This window comes from Panthera leo, chromosome A1, assembly GCF_018350215.1.
Source record: "Panthera leo isolate Ple1 chromosome A1, P.leo_Ple1_pat1.1, whole genome shotgun sequence".
NCBI lineage: Eukaryota > Metazoa > Chordata > Mammalia > Carnivora > Felidae > Panthera > Panthera leo.
Genome location: NC_056679.1, coordinates 69,505,770 through 69,523,795, shown reverse-complemented (window position 1 = coordinate 69,523,795; position 18,026 = coordinate 69,505,770). Strand labels below are relative to the sequence as shown.

Sequence of the window (18,026 nt, the reverse complement as noted above, 5' to 3'; positions counted from 1 at the left end):
CGTGCCTACTGACCTGCTCAGGTTCATCCATCTGTCCCTTTCCTCTGTATTTAAAAGCCTCTCCCTTTTCCTTACCCCTAACTGTCTTGATTAATGAATAAGATTTGGCTGGACTCATGGGAATGCCAAATCTCTTCCACGGAAGAGGAAGAGCCACATGACCTGGTGGTACAGAGGCCTTATTCTCTATCTTCCCTCCACCATGTCATCAACCACAAGGGATTAACAAGGGCCTATGTGTGCACAGAGAGCCACTCGTGCTGAAAACCATTTTTAATGCCTTGAGAATGAAGGACTCCCCCGTCCCTCAACCGGAAGCAAGATGGCCCCTCATCTTGTCACCACGGGGGTTGCCAAAGGCCTCTGGCTCTGTTTCCAGGAGACTGGGCCACATAGGTCCTGTGATTCGGACTCCCCCCGAAGGGTAAATGGGTGGGACTCAACAAAACCAAAATACTCATTTATTAACCGGCAATAAAAGCAGCCAAGTCTTCATTTTACCTGGTCGACAGAGAAGCATGACCTCAAACACACACACACATTGAGGTCAGAGTTGTACTGTAAATACAGAATTAAAGTAAAAGGAGCCAGATGGCGAGGCACCTGGCTGGCTCAGTGAGAAGAGCATGTGACCCTTGATCTCGGGCTGTGAGTTTGAGCCCCACGTTGGGTACAGAGTTTACGGAAAAAATAAAATAAAGGGAGCCAGATGGTGTAAGAAGTATTTTCACCAAGCTGTGTGTGGTCAGGTAGTCAGTTCCCTTTCTTGGCTCTCCAGACAGGGCCATTATTTTATCCTGTTGGTGGGCCCTTTTCTTCTTTGATCCCACGGTCTCTGCCCAACTGCTTCCTCTGTCTTTCTCTTCTCGGTGCGACGAGCCACCTCTAAATCCCCAGAGCTGTTATGTTATCGCCATCCTTTGGGGGGAGTTGGTGCTGGGGTTAGTTGCACTTCCTCATTATGGCTTGATTGTTTTATGAGCATTTCTGATAGCTTCTCCTCTTAGCCAGTTTCCCCTCACCTGGTACTGGGGCCTGCCCACATGCCCTCTTGTGCCACATAATCAAGGAAGAGAGATTTTGAAGTGGTCGGGGCTCAGCCGCCCAGCTTGGGAAACTGGTTTTGCAGGAAGCTTACTGTGTCGAGAAACAGGTGTCACAGAAAGGGCGAATGGCAGGAAGAAGCAGGAATGTATGTCACAGGCACTTTTTCGGGGCAAGGTCCAACTCCCTGTGTCCACAGGTGGGCAGATTCCAGCGAGATCAGTCTTCATCCAGACAAAGCCTCCGACACTAGATTTCTAGGAGCTGATGTCACTGGGGTGGAACTAAAGGACTGGCCCGTGACCCTTTGCTTACTTCCTGTGCCCTGGGCAAATGACAGCCAGCCACAGGGGACGAGGCCAGAGCCCACACCCTATCTTCACTTCTCTTAGCCCGAAATCACAGTTCCTCAACCTCAGCACTGACATTTTGGGCTGGATCATTCTCTGCTGTGGGGCCTGTCCCATGCATTGTTTATGACACCCCAAAATGTCTCCAGACATTGATAAATACCCCTTGGGGTGGGAGGTGGAGGTATCAACCACCCCTGAATGAGAACCACGGGTGTTTTCAGAATCACAGCGCAGAGGTGGGGCGGGGTGAGCCGCTGACATGAATTGCCTCTGATTTCAAGTGGGTGCAGAGAGAGAATGAGACGGGAGTGAGGGCGGTGTTGGAAGAAGTGGGCGTCTCCTCAGAGGGCTTAGGTGCCTCCCTGCTGCTCCATCCCCAAAACCTGTTGATGCAGCAAATTTTTTAAATGTGCCCTATGCAGAAATCTTCCCATCTTACAGGCTGGCAGTTTCAGAGAAAGCTACGCACATCTATTATGTTTACCCACCCAGACTCAAACTAATCAGAATTTCAAAAATATTAAAAAAAAAAAAAAAAAAAAAAGAATAAGACTTTACTGTTTTAAAGTCCCCAAGGCAAAGTTCTCAAAGCCAGAATTTGCCACCAGCATCTTAGGAAGTTTTATTATTATTGTTGGCATTGCATAAACAACACTGAGGGTAATTGAAAGAAAAGAGGGGCGGCTGGGTGGCTGTTGGTTAAGTGTTCAACTCTTGGTTTCAGCTCCGGTCATGATCTCACAGTCCTGAGAATGAGCCCCAAGTCCGGCTCTGCACTGGCAGCAGGGAGCCTGCTTAGGATTCTCTCCTTCTCTCTCTCTGCGCTTCCCCTGCCCATGGGTGTGCATGCGCACATTCTCTCTCTCTCAAAATAAATAAACTTAAAAAAAAGAAAAGAAAATTCTACTCTTATGCCATCCCCCAAATTCCATGGCTTTCTTATTTTCATTTTCTTCTAATCCTTACACAAATAAGTTTTTCTTAAATGGAGTGGAAAGTTGAGTAGATCCAACTTCAAATCCTCGACACATTTATGGGATATGCACACATGAGCTCCTCTCTTGGAGTCTGAGTGTATTTTGAAAGAAAATGTGAACAAATATACGTACATTTGCAACTGTTAATTCAGCTGTGGCATAATATTTAGTAAAAGGTATTTTACTAAAAAATAGGAAAAAGTAGGAAGACTGCTTCAGTCTTGATTACCCAGATTTGTCCACATCACCCTGCTTAACGATAGGACTTTAAACAAGAAGTGACCTTATGGAATTACCCAGAGTTCTTCTTGTTTTTACAGATAAGTTAACTGTCACCCGGATATATTGACTGTTCTGCCAAGATAACATGAGGAGTAAATGACGAGGCTGGGAAGAATCCCCGATTCCCTGACCGATGCTGCTGACTTTCTACCACATCCCCTCCCTTGCTACACACCCATAAAAGTTTGCTGAGAGGATGGGTCAGAATGAGTAATGATATTATAATGTCCAGTGATATTACACAGCTGATTTTCACAAACAGTTTTAATTCCGTTTCTCACAGTGCAAAGATTAGGGCTCTGGGTCTATGACACTTCGTAGAAATTGCCCAAGACCAGAAGTTAGAAGACACGGGTTTAATATGGTCTCTACCATTTATGAGCCCTAAAACCCTAACTGAACTGCTTTACTTCTCTGAGCCTTGGTTTCTTTTTTATTTTTTTTAAGTTTATTTATTTTGAGAGAGAGAGAGAGCAGAAAAGGGCAGAGAGAGAGAGAGAGAGAGAGAGAATTCCAAGCAGGCTCCATGCTGTCAGCACAGAGCCCAGTTCAGGGCTGGATCCCATGAACCTAGGATCATGACCTGAGCCTACATCAAGAGTCAGATGCTCAACCAACTGAGCCACCCAGGCCCCCCTGAGCCTTGGTTTCTTACTTTGAAAAATGTCAGTGATAAGTCCTACCAAGTGTGAATCAAGGGTCTAAAAAACATTCTATCCTTTGAACCAATAATCCCCCACTGCAGGATTCTTATCATTTAAGAAAAATGCCAGTATGCAGAAATAGCATTATTGTACAGCAATGTACCACCACCACCCCTTTGTTGAACCTGCTATGTGGGAGTGCTATCGTGCTAGCTGACTTATCTCTAACCTTCGTGACAAATCAGAGAGATGGGTATTGTAGTGTTTATTAAACAAACAAGAAAATGGAAGGCCAGGGAGGGGAAATGATTTGCTCAAAATCACGGTTGGTGAACGGTTAAGAGTGGAAGTCAATGGGTGCCTGGGTGGCTCAGTCGGTTAAGTGTCAGCTTTGGCTCGTGGCTTGTGGGTTCGAACCCCGCATCAGGCTCTGTGATGACAGCTTGGAATGTGGAGCCTGCTTCAGATTCTGTGTCTCCTCCTCTCTCTGCCCCTCCCTCATTCATGCTCCGTCTCTCTCAAAAATAAACGTTAAAAAATTTTTTTTTTAAAGAGTGGAAGTCAAAGTCACACCTGCCCTTCCTGCTGCCCATTTTCTTTCTACCATGGCTTGTTATTCTCTCTAATGGTAAACAATATCCAATGATAGTGGTTGATTTAAACATTATAGAATGGGGGATGCCTGGTTGGCTCAGTCGATCGAGCGACCGACTTCGGCTCAGGTCATTATCTCACAGTTCATGGGTTTGAGCCCTGCATTGGGTTCTGTGCAGATCCCAATGGGCAGATCCTGTTTGGGATTCTCTCTGCCCCTCTCTCTCTGCCCCTCTCCAACTCCATGCTTTCTTTCTCTCTCTCCAAAATAAATAAATAAATAAATAAACAAACAAACAAACAAACAAACAAACTTAAAAAAAATACTTTTAGGGGTACCTGAGTGGCTTAGTCTGTTAAGCATCTAACTTCAGCTCAGGTCATGATCTCATGGCTGTTCTGACAGGTCAGAGCCTGGAGTCTGCTTTGGATTCTGTGTCTCCCTCTCTCTCTGCCCCTCCCCTGCTCACTCTCTGTCTCTCTCTGTCTCTCTCTGTCTCTCTCTCTCAAAAATAAATAATCATTAAAAAATACTTTTAAAAAGTATAGAATGGAATCTTTCTGGTCATTAAAATATGGGTTTTTGGGGGGGGGGCACCTGGATGGCACAATCGGTTGAGCATCAAACTCTTAATTTGGCTCAGGTCATGGGATCGAGCTCTGTGTCACGCTCTGTGCTGAGCAGGAAACTGCTTGAGATTCTCTCTCTCCCTCTGCCCTTCTCCCTTGCTCATGTTCTCTCTCTCTCTCTCTCAAATAAAAAAAGGGTTTTAAGCTTTTTAATCATTTTTATTTAAATGCTTAATAGACTCTTCTGCCTGATAGAGTTAGGGAGGCGCTGGGGTAGGAGGAAAGGACCTCCGTGGCCAGCACCTGGATGGGGATGGGAGCATACGGGCTTGGGCCGAGGATGTGGCAGCAGGGATGGAGGTCAGCCTCCTTTGTATGATAAGGCATTCACCAAGATGCCAGGTCAGTGGATCACAGAACAGAGTGAACATAAGGCCAACGAGGACTGAGTATAAACTTGTGAGAAGATGTGTTGTTAGGATTTAGATTTGGCTGCTCTAACAGAGAAACTTTTATTTAACTAGACAGAAGTATAATTTTCTTGCAGAGAAACCTAGGCAGGGTGTCTGGAACTGGATTCCCAGAACCAGGGACCCAGCTTCCTTCTATTCTGTGGCTCTGCCATCCTAGGCATAGCTTCCATCTTGCTGTCCAAGAAGACAATTCTAGTTCCCACATTCTAGTATATTCTAGTTACGACGGATGGGGAAAGAAAAGGAAACACTCTCTTTAGGGCCACACTCTGCAAGTTATGTGCGTCACTTTAAGACACGCCCCATTGGCGAGAAGGTGGTCACAGTGCTACACCAAATGCAAGGGAGTCTGGGAAATGTCGTCTTTAGAAGAACTGCCATAGCCAAACTGATAATCTCATGGGTATCGATTAGGGGAGAAGGGATGTTGAAGGACAGTTAGCACAGAAGACAAACGAGAAGGCTTGTTATCCTGTTACCATCTGTAGAGACTGGGAAGGAAATATTAATCATGAAAACACAACAAAACATCCAAAATCCATTTTACAATGCTCGAACTTTCCTTGGAGTTCTCATTGTACCTGCTTCAATTTTCCCCCATCACAATACCCTTCAGAGACATCGAGTAAAGTCTTACCTTATTTCTCTGGGCTACTTAGAGTCACATATGTGTTGGACGGACCCCATTCTGAGACTGATCTGTACAGGATAAGTCATTTTTATTATATTCAGTTTAAGACTCAGGACACAAGTTTGCATACAAAATGAAATTACAGTTTTGATTCTTAAATGCATAGGAAAAAAATTTGGAAGGAGGGGAAAATACCACTATGTGAGTGCTTTTTTGTTGTTGTTAGAATTTTAAGTTTTTTCACTTTTGAAAAAATTATTTTGCAAATGTCTAAAATGTTTTCAATGAGCATCTGTGTGTTTTACATTCAGAAAAAAATTTAATGTTTCTTTATAAACCACTGCCTTCTTCTCAGTTCTTACATAAAACCAATGAATATGGTATACGTGAAGTTACTTTAAAACTATAAGGAAAGGGGCACCTGGGTGGCTCAGTTGGTGGGCACGGGACTTCAGCTCAGGTCATGATCTCACATTTCATGAGTTCAAGCCCTGTGTTCTCTGTGCTGACAGCTCAGAGCCTAGAGCCCGCTTCGGATTCTGTGTCTCCCTTGCTCTCTGCCCACCCCTCCCCCCGCCCCCACTCATGTGCTCTCTCTCTCTCTCTCTCTCTCTCTCTCTCTCTGTCTCAGAAATAAATACACATTAAAAAAATTAAAAAGGGGCACCTAGGTGGCTCAGTCAGTTGTGTCTGACTTCTGCTCGGCATGATCTCGTGGTTCTTGAGTTCAAGCTCCCCATCAGGCTCTGTGCTGACAGCTGGGAGCCTGGAAACTGTTTCAGATTCTGTCTCTCCCCCTCTCTTCCCCTTTCAGGCTCATTCTCTTTCTCTCTCTCTCTCCCTCTCCTCTCCCACTCCTGCCCTCCCTCCCTCTCTCTCTCTCTCTCTCTCTCAAAAAAAAAAAATATTAAAAAAAATTTTAAACTATAAGGAAAATTAGAAAAGCAAAGTTCTTAGTATGTGTCATAACCGGTTATTTTCCAAGGAAATGACGTTACCAGCAAGACAGTAGATTTAGGTGTTACTGGTTCTTCTAATACCAAGGCAGAGCAATTGCGTTTTACAAGGTATTTTTTCTGTCTTAAAGTTTGTTAGTACACTGGCTCATATTTACTAAGCACTTACCATTTACCAGTCAGAAATTTTTCCCATATGAAGGAGGTTCTATCATTATCTCCTTTTTTCAGACCAAGAAACTGAGGCTTCTGGTGATGAGGTAACTAACCTGAGATAACACAGTTAGTGATCTAATGTATAATTAAAAAAATTTTTTTAATGTTAATTTTGAGAGAGAGAGAGAGAGAGAGAGAACAGGGGACAGGCAGAGAGAAAGGGAGACACAGAATCCGAAGCAGGCTCCAGGCTCCAGGCTCCAAGCTGTCAGCACAGAGCCCGACATGGCCCTCGAACCCACGAACCGCGAGATCATGACCTGTGCCGAAGCCAGATGCTTAACTGACTGAGCCCCCCAGGCGGCCCTCTAATGTATAATTTTTTAAGAAAAATTCTACTTATCAAAATTAACCTGTCTAAACAGACTACCAGTGAAGAAATAGAGGAAGTCACCCCAGGTCCAGATTAGAAAGGGGAATTCTGTCTTCTGTCCACCTTTAAAGATAAGGTAGTCCCAATGCTATTTTAACATAAGCCAGCACATAGAAAAAGAAGGAAAACTTCCAAGCTGATTGTATGAAACAAGTGTTCTATTGATCCCAGTCCTTGACAAAGATGGCACTCAGAAAAAAAACTATAGACCAATTTCACTTATGAGTAACAGTGCAAAACTTTTAAGTAAAACATTAGCCAACAGAACCCTACAACACATTAATGGTAATGGATCGTGTGGTTGGATTTTGATGCCAGTTGTGTTATATTCCGCTATCGTGCCTACTAAATACAAACACACTGAATTTTTTTCTAAAGTAGGTTCCATGCCCAACATGGAGCTTGAACGCATGACCCTGAGATCAAGGGTCACATGCTCTGTTGAGCCAGCCAGATGCTGGCTCAAAACCAGCCTATAGGCCTATAGGATCAAAACACACCCTATTTTTAAAACAGTGTTAAATACATACAGGAATGTGTATGACAAATTTTCACAATTGAACACATTTAATGTAGTAGCACTCATGTTAAGAAACAGAACGTTATTGGGGCAGCTGGTGGCTCAGTCGGCTAAGCGTCTGAGTTCAGCTCAGGTCATGACTGCTCAGTTCATGAGTTTGAACCCTGCATGGGGCTGGGCTCTCTGCTGCAGAGCCTGCTTTGGATCCTCTGTCTCCCTCTCTCTCTGCCCCTCCCCTATCTTGCATATGCGTGCCCTCTCTCTCTCTTTCTCAAAAATAAACGGGGGCGCCTGGGTGGCTCAGTCGTTTCAGCATCCGACTTCAGCCCAGGTCATGATCTCACGGTTCATGGGTTCAAGTCCCGTGTCAGGCTCTGAGCACAGAGTCTGGAGCCTGCTTCAGATTCTGTGTCTCCCTCTCTCTGCCCCTCCCCTGCTTGTTCACTCTCTCTTCCTCTCTCTCTCTCTCTCTCTCTCTCAAAAATAAACATTAAAAAAAAAAACTAAAGAGAAAAGAAAAGAAAAAAAAATATTAATTTGACTTCATCAAAATGATGCAGTTTTGTATAGCACACACAAAGTTTTATCTGCAGAGATACTGCTAAGAGAACAAAAAGACAAAGGACACAATGAGACAAAATAGTTCCAGATCACGTATCAGACAGAGGAGTTACATGTACAGTATCTGAAGGGTTCTCTGAATAGTAAGAAAACAATGTAATTTTAAAACGGGCAAAAGGCTTGAACAGATACTCTGCCAAAAAGACATCATCATCAAGCCCGTGAAAAAATAGTTGGTATCATAACCATTAGGGAAATGCAAATTAAAACCACAATGAGCTATTGTTACATACTTATTAAAATGGTTGAAAGAGGGGCGCCTCGGTGACTCAGTTGAGCATCCAACTCTTGATTTTTGGCTCAGGTCATGATCCCAGGTTGTGGGATTGAGCCCCATGTCCGGCTCCATGCTGAGCGTGGAGCCTGCTTAAGACAGACTCTCTCTCTCTCTCTCTCTCTCTCTCTCTCTCTCTCTCTCCCCCTCCCTCCCTCCCTCTCTTTCCCTCTCCCTCCCTCTGTCTCTTTCCCCGGCTCACATGCGTGCTTTCTAAAATAAATTAACATTAAAAAAATTTTTTTAAATACATAAAATGGCTGAAATGAAAATGATACTGTCAGCACCAATTGCTGGGGAGGATGGAAAGCAATTTTGCTGGTGGGAACGCAAAATAATACAGCCACTCTAGAAAATAATTTGCAACTTCCTATACATTCAAACAAAGGGCGACTGGATGGCTGTGGGTTAAGCATCGACTCTTGATTTCGGCTCAGGTCACCATCCCAGGGTGGTGAGATCAAGCCCCTCAACATGTTTTGCACTGGACGTAGAGCCTGCTGAAGATTCTCTCTCTTCCTCTCCTTCTGCCCCTTCCTTCCTTGTGCACGCGCACGTGCGTGCTTTCTCCCTCTCGGAAATAATTAATTAAAAAATAAAGTTAAACATACAACCAAGAAACCCCACTCCTCTGTATCTACTCTATATTCACACAAAAAACCCTGTACATAAGTACTTATCCAGCTCTATTCATAATTGCCCCAAACTGGAAACTAGTCAAATGTCCTTCCAAGGCTGAATGGATAAACCAAATGTGACACATCCTGTAAAATGGGCTACTACTCAGCAATTGAAAGGAACAAGCGGATGCTACGGTCTCACTTCGGATGAGTCTTAGAGGCATTATGCTGAGATAAGGCAGTCTCAAAAGCTTATGTACTATGCGATTCCATTTATAAAATATTCTTAAAAAGAAAAAAAATGTTAGGGAGAACATATCAGTGGTTTCTAGGCGGGGGGAGAGCATGACTACAAACAGCACCACAGTATTTTTGGGGTGTTGGCACCGTTCTGTATCTTGATTGTGATGGTGATTCCATGGATCTACACGTGTGTGGACTTGTACACTTCCCCCACCCCAAAAGTGAATCTCCAGTCTTTAAGAAGAAAACTACATTTTGCTTGGCAAAAAGCATCCTAAGCAAATTCAAAAGATCAACGTCAAATGGGGCGCCTGGGTGGCTCAGTCAGTTAAGCGTCTGACTTTGGCTCAGGTCATGATCTCGCAGTTCGTGAGTTCAAGCCCTGCGTCGGGCTCTGTGCTGACAGCTCAGAGCCTGGAGCCTACTTCGGATTCTGTGTCTCCTTCTCTCTCTGCCCCTCCCCTGCTCACACTCTGTCTCTCTCTCTCACTCTCAAAAATAAATAAACATTAAAAAATTAAAAAAGATAAACATCAAAGATGGGAAGAATATTCATATGACTCATATCACAAAGCACTACCCTCCTCAATGTATAAACAGCTCCTAAATGTCAATAGCAAGGCCAAAACACCTACTCTCTGAAAGATCAAATGATATGAGCGGACAATTCACATTAAAGGAAATACAAATGACTTTTAAAATATGAATAGACAGTCCCCTTACACATAAGCAAAATGCACATTAAAGCTACAGGGATATGCTGCCATTTGTCTATAAGATTGGCAAAAATATCAAAGTTCAACAGCATGGACTGCTGACCAAGCACTGTCATTCATTGCTGGGGTGAATGTATATTAACGTATATTAGAAGATTTGGCACTTTCTATCAAATATTTTCTCTGACTCAGGCATATTTGTGCTATGTGTGCAAAATGAGGTATATCCAAGGTTATTCCAGCACGGTTTTGTAATACTTAAAGAATGGAAACTAGCCAAATTCTATCACTAGGGAACAAGTTAAATCAATCATGGAATATCTCCATCCATTGAACTACTCTGCAGCTATCAAAAAGAATGAGGGAACTTTCCGTGCCCTGATAATGGACGATTTCCAGTATATATTATCATTAAGGGAAAAAAAGCAAGGTGCAGAATGGTGCATGAGGTGTGCAGCACTCCGTGCAAAACACAAAGAATATAAGCATTGACGTCGGTACTTGTGTCACACAAAGAAACTCTGGAAAACTAAGCAAGGAAATAACAGAAGTGGTTATTGGTGGGGAAGAGAAGAGGGGGGACAGAAAGACAGAGAGTAACAGCAGAAACACAATGACCATGGCCTGCCTCACTGTATGCTTAATTTTTGAGCCATTTATGTAAATTACTTGGCCCCCAAAATTAGATTTTCAAATAAGAAGATGCATTTTCTGTGGCAGATCGCCGTCAGCCCCGTGGAACACAGAGGGGCAGAAGAGCACGGAACGCTGAGACAGGAAACCAGAAGAAACACTTCCCTTGCAACAGAATTTAAAATGCAGAAGGAAGTAGGGCTGCTGAAACAGTGGGTATGTCGGAGAAAGAGGAGCCAAGGAGCAGAGGGAGTGGAAGAACAAAAATATTGCTTCGGATGTGGAAGACTTGAATGTAGGTCCTCTCTATGCTGACTGGGGGGCTGGGGGCAAGCGTCTTAAGTTCTCCAAGCCTGTGTGCTCATCCATAAAATGGAAATCACAACCAAACCCAGCTCACAAAGTTAAATAAGTTAAAGGTTAAATGAAAGGAAAATGTTAGGGCACCCTGCAACAGGGAGCGGAGCTGTGTGCAAACAACGTTGCATTAAGAAATAAAAGGAAAACAGAAAAGCGGCCCTACACCTTCCTGATGCCCCTTTCCTCCAGAGACCTGGAGTCTTGTACCAAGGAAGCCGGGGAGGAGCGGGCCTGGGAGGAGCGGGCCTGGGAGGACCGGGAGACGGCAGGGGTGGAGGGGCAGAGTCACAATCCCCCTGGAGGCAGGGAGGAAGAGGAGAGGTCAGCCGGCCCCAAAGGATTCTGCTTCCCAACCAACTCCTCCTGAGTTGGCTAACTTGGTCATCAACAGGCTGCCTACTGCAGACCATTCTGGAGAACTTCTGGCATCCTGAGAGCAAGGGCAAGCCATTTCTGAGGGCTTTGCGTAGGGTGTGGAGGACGCACCGGCCAAATTTGTTCCGTGCAGAGAGTGGGAAGGTGGGTTGCGGGAAGGCAAGTCTGGGGGCCAGGACCTCTTTGGGAGGTAGCAGTCCAGGGGAGAGATGATGGTGGCCAGAACTGAAGGAGCGGAGAGACGTGGATGGAACCGAGAGGGTGTCAAAGATACACATAGCTGGACATTAAAGCAGTGAGAACAGACCTCACTCAGTAACTGCTGACAACAGAGGCCACCACTGAGCTCCTGAGTTTCTTTCCCATCTGAGCAGAGGCGACTGGGCGTTTTAAAGGGAGAAGGAGGAAGGGGGTAGGGGCACAGGGGTTTGAGAAGGGTCAGGGAAGTGAAAAGTTACAAAAAGCAGGAAGAGCCGGAAGGCAGTGCTGGTCCCCGTGAAACCGCCTGGGTTTGCTAACTGACCTTTGTGGAAGTTAGGCTCCCACACTCCCCCAGAGGCGGGGAGTCAGGGGCCCTGCCGGCAGGTTTGGCCGGGACCGTCAGTTATCTGGGCAGCCTTGAGTTTTCTCAGAGAGGCACTTCCAGTGGGAGGTGGGGGGCCCTAGGGTCATCTAGAGGATGCGGCTGCAAACTGTTAACAACTGTGTTAGCGTCTGTTCAAGTCTTCATAGGCCGAGGTTGAGGCCTAGTCAAGGAAGGGCTCAAAGGAGCCTGGCTATGGTTTGGTCAAGGAGAGAATCTTTACCAAGGCTCTGGTGAGTGTCTGGTTGTATACTGTGGGCAAGGGAGGGAGAAGCAGCAAGGGTGACCCCCGCTTTGCCTGTGGAGCCTGCAGGGTGGGATGTTGTTGGTGTTCAGAGAAACCGGAAAGGAGAAAAGATTCATAAGGAAAGATGGTCATCAATCCTGACCGTGGTGAGTCTGAACGCCTATGTTTGGGCGCCCAGTGAAGGTGATTAGTGGGCAGCTGGATGTTAGGGTCCGGTCTCAGCAAAGGTGCCCGGGCTGGAGACCTCTATCTCCAAGTACCAACCGAGGGTATGTGAGCTGGGGCTGGACAATGAATGCAGAAGGAAAGAGAAGGCCCTGAGACACAACCCTCAAGAATATTACTTAATCCCCTTGGGGCGCCTGGGTGGTTCAGTCCGACTCTTGATTTCCGCCCAGGTCATGATCTCGCGGTTCATGAGACTGAGCCCCAAGTCAGCCTCTGCGCTGACAGGGTGGATCCTGCTTGGGATTCTCTTTCCCTCTGCCTCTGTCCCTCTCCCCACTCTCTCCCCACCCCCTCAAGATAAGTAAATAAACATTAAAAAAATATATCACTAATCCCCCAAATGCCACGTGGGGTTAGGAAAGTAGGCACGATATCCCCATTTGTCAAAGAACAACACTGGATTGGAGACTGAGGTTGTGACAAAAGTCATCCAGGCACTCTAGAATCACAGCTCTTAATTAATCATTGATCCAATAATTAATTAATAATTAATCGCATCAGAATACATATCTCCTCTCAAATAAATAAATAAAATGACCAGACAATTGTGTATTTTCTTTTTATGGATTTTGATTATTTTAATATTAAAAAAAATTTACTGACTAGGAGGGGTGCCTGGCTGGCTCAGTCAGTAGAGCATGTGACTCTCGATCTCAGGGTCATGGGTTCGAGGCCCACGCTGGGCATAAAGCTTATTTAAAAAAAAAAAATTGCCGGGGTGCCTGGGTGTCTCAGTCAGTCAAGTGTCCGACTTGGGTTCAGGTCATGATCTCACAGTTCATGGGTTCGAGCCTCACGTCGGGCTCTGTGCTGACAGCTCAGAGCCTGGAGCCTGCTTCAGATTCTGTGTCTCCCTCTCTCTGCCCCTCCCCTGCTCATGCTCTGTCTGTCTCTCTCTCTCAAAAATGAATAAATAAATAAACATTAAAAAAATTCTTTTTTTACAAATTTACCCGCAAGGAGCAAGGAATAGGAAATGATGTAGGAGCAGTCATGTGCTCACCCAGAACTAATAAATACGTCCCCTTGTCATGTGCCACACCTCAAACACACATGCTCTCTCTCTTTCAGAGACATTGACCCAACCAAGGCCATCCGTAATCTCTGCAGGGCAAGCTCTCAGAGCACACACCCAAGGGAGGAAAGATCTGAAACTTCTCAACGGCCACTGAACTCAGCACCCAAGCTCCATACAACCCTCAAACACACTGTATATCAAGAGAGATAATTAGCCCACTGTTGCCTTTCTCTTGGCTGTCACTTGCTAAGTTCCTTTTTCAGAATGGTTTTGCCATTTACTGTTTTATTTATTTATTTTTCATGTTTATTTATTTTGAGAGAGAGAGAGCACAGGCATGCGTGAGCGTGAGCGGGGGAGGAGCAGAGAACAAGGGAGAGAGAGAGAGAGAATCCCAAGCCAGCCGCATGCTGTCAGCACAGAGCCCAGCTCGGGGCTCAGTCTCATGAACCATGAGATCATGACTGGAGCAGAAATCAATATTCACACGCCTAACTGACTGAGCTACCCAGGCACCCTGCAATTTATTATTTTTTACTTTATTTTTGTTGTTTTATTAAATGTTTGTTCTTGAGAGAGAGGGAGAGAGAGCGTGAGTTGGGGAGGGGCAGAGGGAGAGGGAGACAGAGGATCCAAAGCGGGCCCTGCACTGAAAGCAAAGAGCCTAATGTGGGGCTCAAACTCTCGGACCATGAGATCAGGACACTTAACCGACTGAGCCACACAGGCTTCCCCTGTTTTTTTATTTTTTAAAAATGTTTATTTAACTTTGAGAAGAGAGAGCATGTGAGCAGGGGAGGAGCAGAGTGAGAGAGGGACATAGGATCCTAAGCAGGTTCAGAGCTGACAGCAGTGAGCCTGATGTGGGTCTCAAACTCACGAACCATGAGATCATGACCTGAGCCAAAGTCCAGTGCTTAACTGACTGAGACACCCAGGCACTATTTTAAACCCATGATAAATAGATATCCATTTTTCAGTCAGGTTGGTTAGTTCAACACTGTTTTCTTCCATAACAGACAACAATTCAGCCATGAACATGAGGAAAACATTATTGATTTCTGTCCTTTAACCTCCATCATTACTCAGATTCAAAGTTATACATAAGAGTCTATCTTTGGTAAATGTTATTTCTGGGAACTGTGCTCTTTAATCGCACTCTGCCTAAGGGAAAGCCTCTTTACCACAGGACAGAGTTTCATAGAGTCCCTCCTACCTTCAAATTCTTGTCCTTCCTGGAACCTCAGAACGTGACCTTGCTTGCCAATAGGATCTTCGCAAATACAATTAGTTAGGATGAGGTCATGCTCGTACCCATTAGGATGGCTATTATGGAGAAAAGAGAAAACGGCAAGTTGGTGAGGATGTGGAAAAATTGGAACCCTTGTGCATTGCTGATGGGAACATAAAATGGCGCAACCACTGTGGCAAACAGGTTGGCGGTTCCTCAAAAATCAAACATAGAATCGCCGCGTGATTTGGCAATTCTGATTCTAGCCACATATTCAGAAGAATTGAAAGCGGGCACTCAGACAGATTCTTACGCAATGGTACGCATAGCAGCATCACTCACAATCACCAAAGGATGGAAACAGCCCAAATGCCCATCGTCAGATGAATGGATCGACAAAATGCACCATATACATCCAATGGGATATTATTAAGCCTTGAAAAAGATTGAAAGTGTGCCCCATGCTACCACATGGGGGAACCTTAAAAACATACTGTGATAAAATAAGCCAGACACAAAAGGTTAAATATTTGTAAGACTCCACTTATAAGAAGTTCCTAGGAACAGACAAATGGATAGAGACACAAAGTAGAACAGAGGCCGCCAGGAGATGAAAGGAAGGCACATGGGAGCTATTCTTTAATGGGAGTACACAGATTCAGTTTGGGACATTAAAAACGTTCTGGAAATGGATAGTGGAGATGATCGAATGACAATGGGAATGTACTTACTGCTACAGAATTGTATACTAGAAGCTCGTTAAAATGGTAAGTTTTATGTTATGTGTATTTTAAGCGCAATACGAAAATAATGATTATAAGAGAAAAAAAGATGGAGAGGAGGCCCTTAATCCAGGGTGACTGGGGTCCTAAAGAAGAGACTACAGGGGAGGAGGCCGTGTGACGAGATGAGATATACTGGGAAGACCTCACGAAGGTGGAAGCAGGCATTGCCGTGACGTTTCTAGAAGCCAAAGGAAGCCAAGGATTAATGGCAGCCAGAAGTGAGGAAAGATCCTAACCCCAGAGTCTTCAGGGTGGACACGGCCTTGTTGACACCTTGAATTTGGACTTGTAGCTCCAGCTGTGAGAGAATCAATTTTTGTTGTTGTAGGCCACCCAGTTTGTGGTGCTTTGTTACCTGACCCCTGGGGAACTGATGTGTCCTATTTGACATAAACATAAAAAAGAAGCCTTTGCTTTGGGAGGTTGGGGAAGGGGCAGGAAGGGAGGATCTCAAGGGGACACGCAGAAAACCGTTTTCTGGGGCACCTGGGTGGCTCAGTCGGTTAAGTGGCTGACTCTTGATCTCAGCGCAGGTCATGAGCTCAGTTTGTGAGATCGAGTCCCTTGTTGGGCTCTGCACAGACAGTGAGGAGCCTCCTTGGAATTCACTCTCCCCTTCTCTCTGCCCCTCACCTGCTCACAGATGTGGGTGCTCTCTTTCTCTCTCTCAAAATAAATAAATAAACATTTAAAAAAAAGAGAGACAGTTTTCCATCCATTCATTTTCAAAAACCAGCTACATTTAACTCTTGTCGGATGAAATCCCATTGTCTATTTACGGCTTATTACACACACGGTAAACCTTATCTAAATGATATTTCTACTTTGTAGATGTTTAAGAGTTAAAAATGACAATATTTGCTTGATGGAATACTATGTTTTAGATGTTTAATACACGGAAAGGTATTTACAAAATATACTAAGTCAAAGAAAAGGTTACAAAAGCAACTTGATTCAAAACGTGAAGATGTATGTATGCCAGGGAGTTAACAGTGGCTACTGTTTCCTCGGGAATTTTTCAAAATGTTTTTGAATGAGTTACTTTAGTAATCAGAAAAAGAAATTAATGTTATTACAAGATAACAAGTCAAAGTCAAATAGTTGAGTTGATGGGTTGAAGTTAGCCTTTGGTGGCGGGGGGGTAGCTCTTACAAACTCTGAGCCAGGGGTCCAAGAGCATGCTTTTGTCCATGGACCCAAGCCCTTGACATCTGGTTCACACCCCTGGTGTTCCCCCCTCAGTCATCTGAGTTACGTGGAGATCTGAGGTTACGTGGAGAATGTAGTCCTTCGAGGTTCCCCAGTTACCCCTGGGCTCAGAGCTTTGGAAGCAACTGAATTATTCTCCCACAAGAATGATGATGTTTCCATGTTTAGAGACATTCTCTACATATTTGATTATTTTTCTTGCTGAGAATAACAGTTTCATTATTTAAACAGTTTAGTTTATATTGACAAATATTTATTTTACCAGGCACCGTGTTAAATGTTGTGGAGGGTGGGGGGGGGGGCGTGGTGTAGTTTTGTGATCAGAATCATGAGATCTAGAATCCAACTGGCTGGAATTTGAATCCTGGCTCTCTAATTTCCTCACACGGTGAAATGGGGAAATTATTTAATTTCTTCTTCAATCTGCAAAATGGAGATAATATACTTAATCAAACCTAAGATGCTTTTGATTAGAAGCAGACATTATTTACTTCTAATAAAGACAAATATTACCCATTAAACTTTGACATGTTGCTTTGAACAATATCCCTGTACAGCGCATGGACTGGTTACACCGGCCTCTCGTGGCGCTGAAATTTCTTTCATCTAGGCCAGAAATCTGGCAATTTCTCCTGCCTCCTATTGCATTGTTTGGCAGAAAATGGGCAGTCCCTTTGTGCGCATCTTGGTAACTGAAGATAACACAGCTTCACCTACCTGTAGGGGAGTTTTCTTTCCTTAGGTCCATGAAGCCCTTGGGGGTTGCTTTGTAAGAAGTGTGATCATTTCTCTAGGAGCAAATTTCCAGCTCTATTTTCAAGATTTTCTGGGCTCACACATAGTCCCAACAATGCACATAGCTCAGGCAAAATGCAAACTTCACCAGCAATGACGAAGGCTGGGTATGCGGAGGCAAAGACAACTATGTGCGGGCTGCTTCTGGCCCATACTAATTGCAGAAGGCCATCAATTGTACGGTGCATCAGGATGCTGAGATGTTAGTGAAAGAAAAAAAAATTCTTTTAAATATATATTAGAATTAATTAAATCAGCGATACTTCCCTCTTGGAGTTTTGTGATGGTTACTTATGTGGTTATAACACAATCCCAGCTATCCTGAAGGGTGTAGGTCCTGAGGTTTAGATCTAAACTGGGCTCCAAAAGAACGAATACTCTGTGATCGTTAAGTAGAACACTGGGGCCCTCGCTTTCTTTCCCAGGGGATTTCTACATCCTCTCTCTGCTTCTTG

The 18,026-nt window shown here is 44.5% G+C and overlaps 1 non-coding gene across 1 annotated transcript; it reads left to right on the top strand.

Annotated features, from left to right (window-relative positions):
• The first annotated feature begins 13,146 nt into the window (after positions 1-13,146).
• TRNAE-CUC lies at positions 13,147-13,219 on the top strand. The gene has a single exon. It is a non-coding gene; the product is annotated as a tRNA-Glu (tRNA).
• Positions 13,220-18,026: the final 4,807 nt, after the last annotated feature.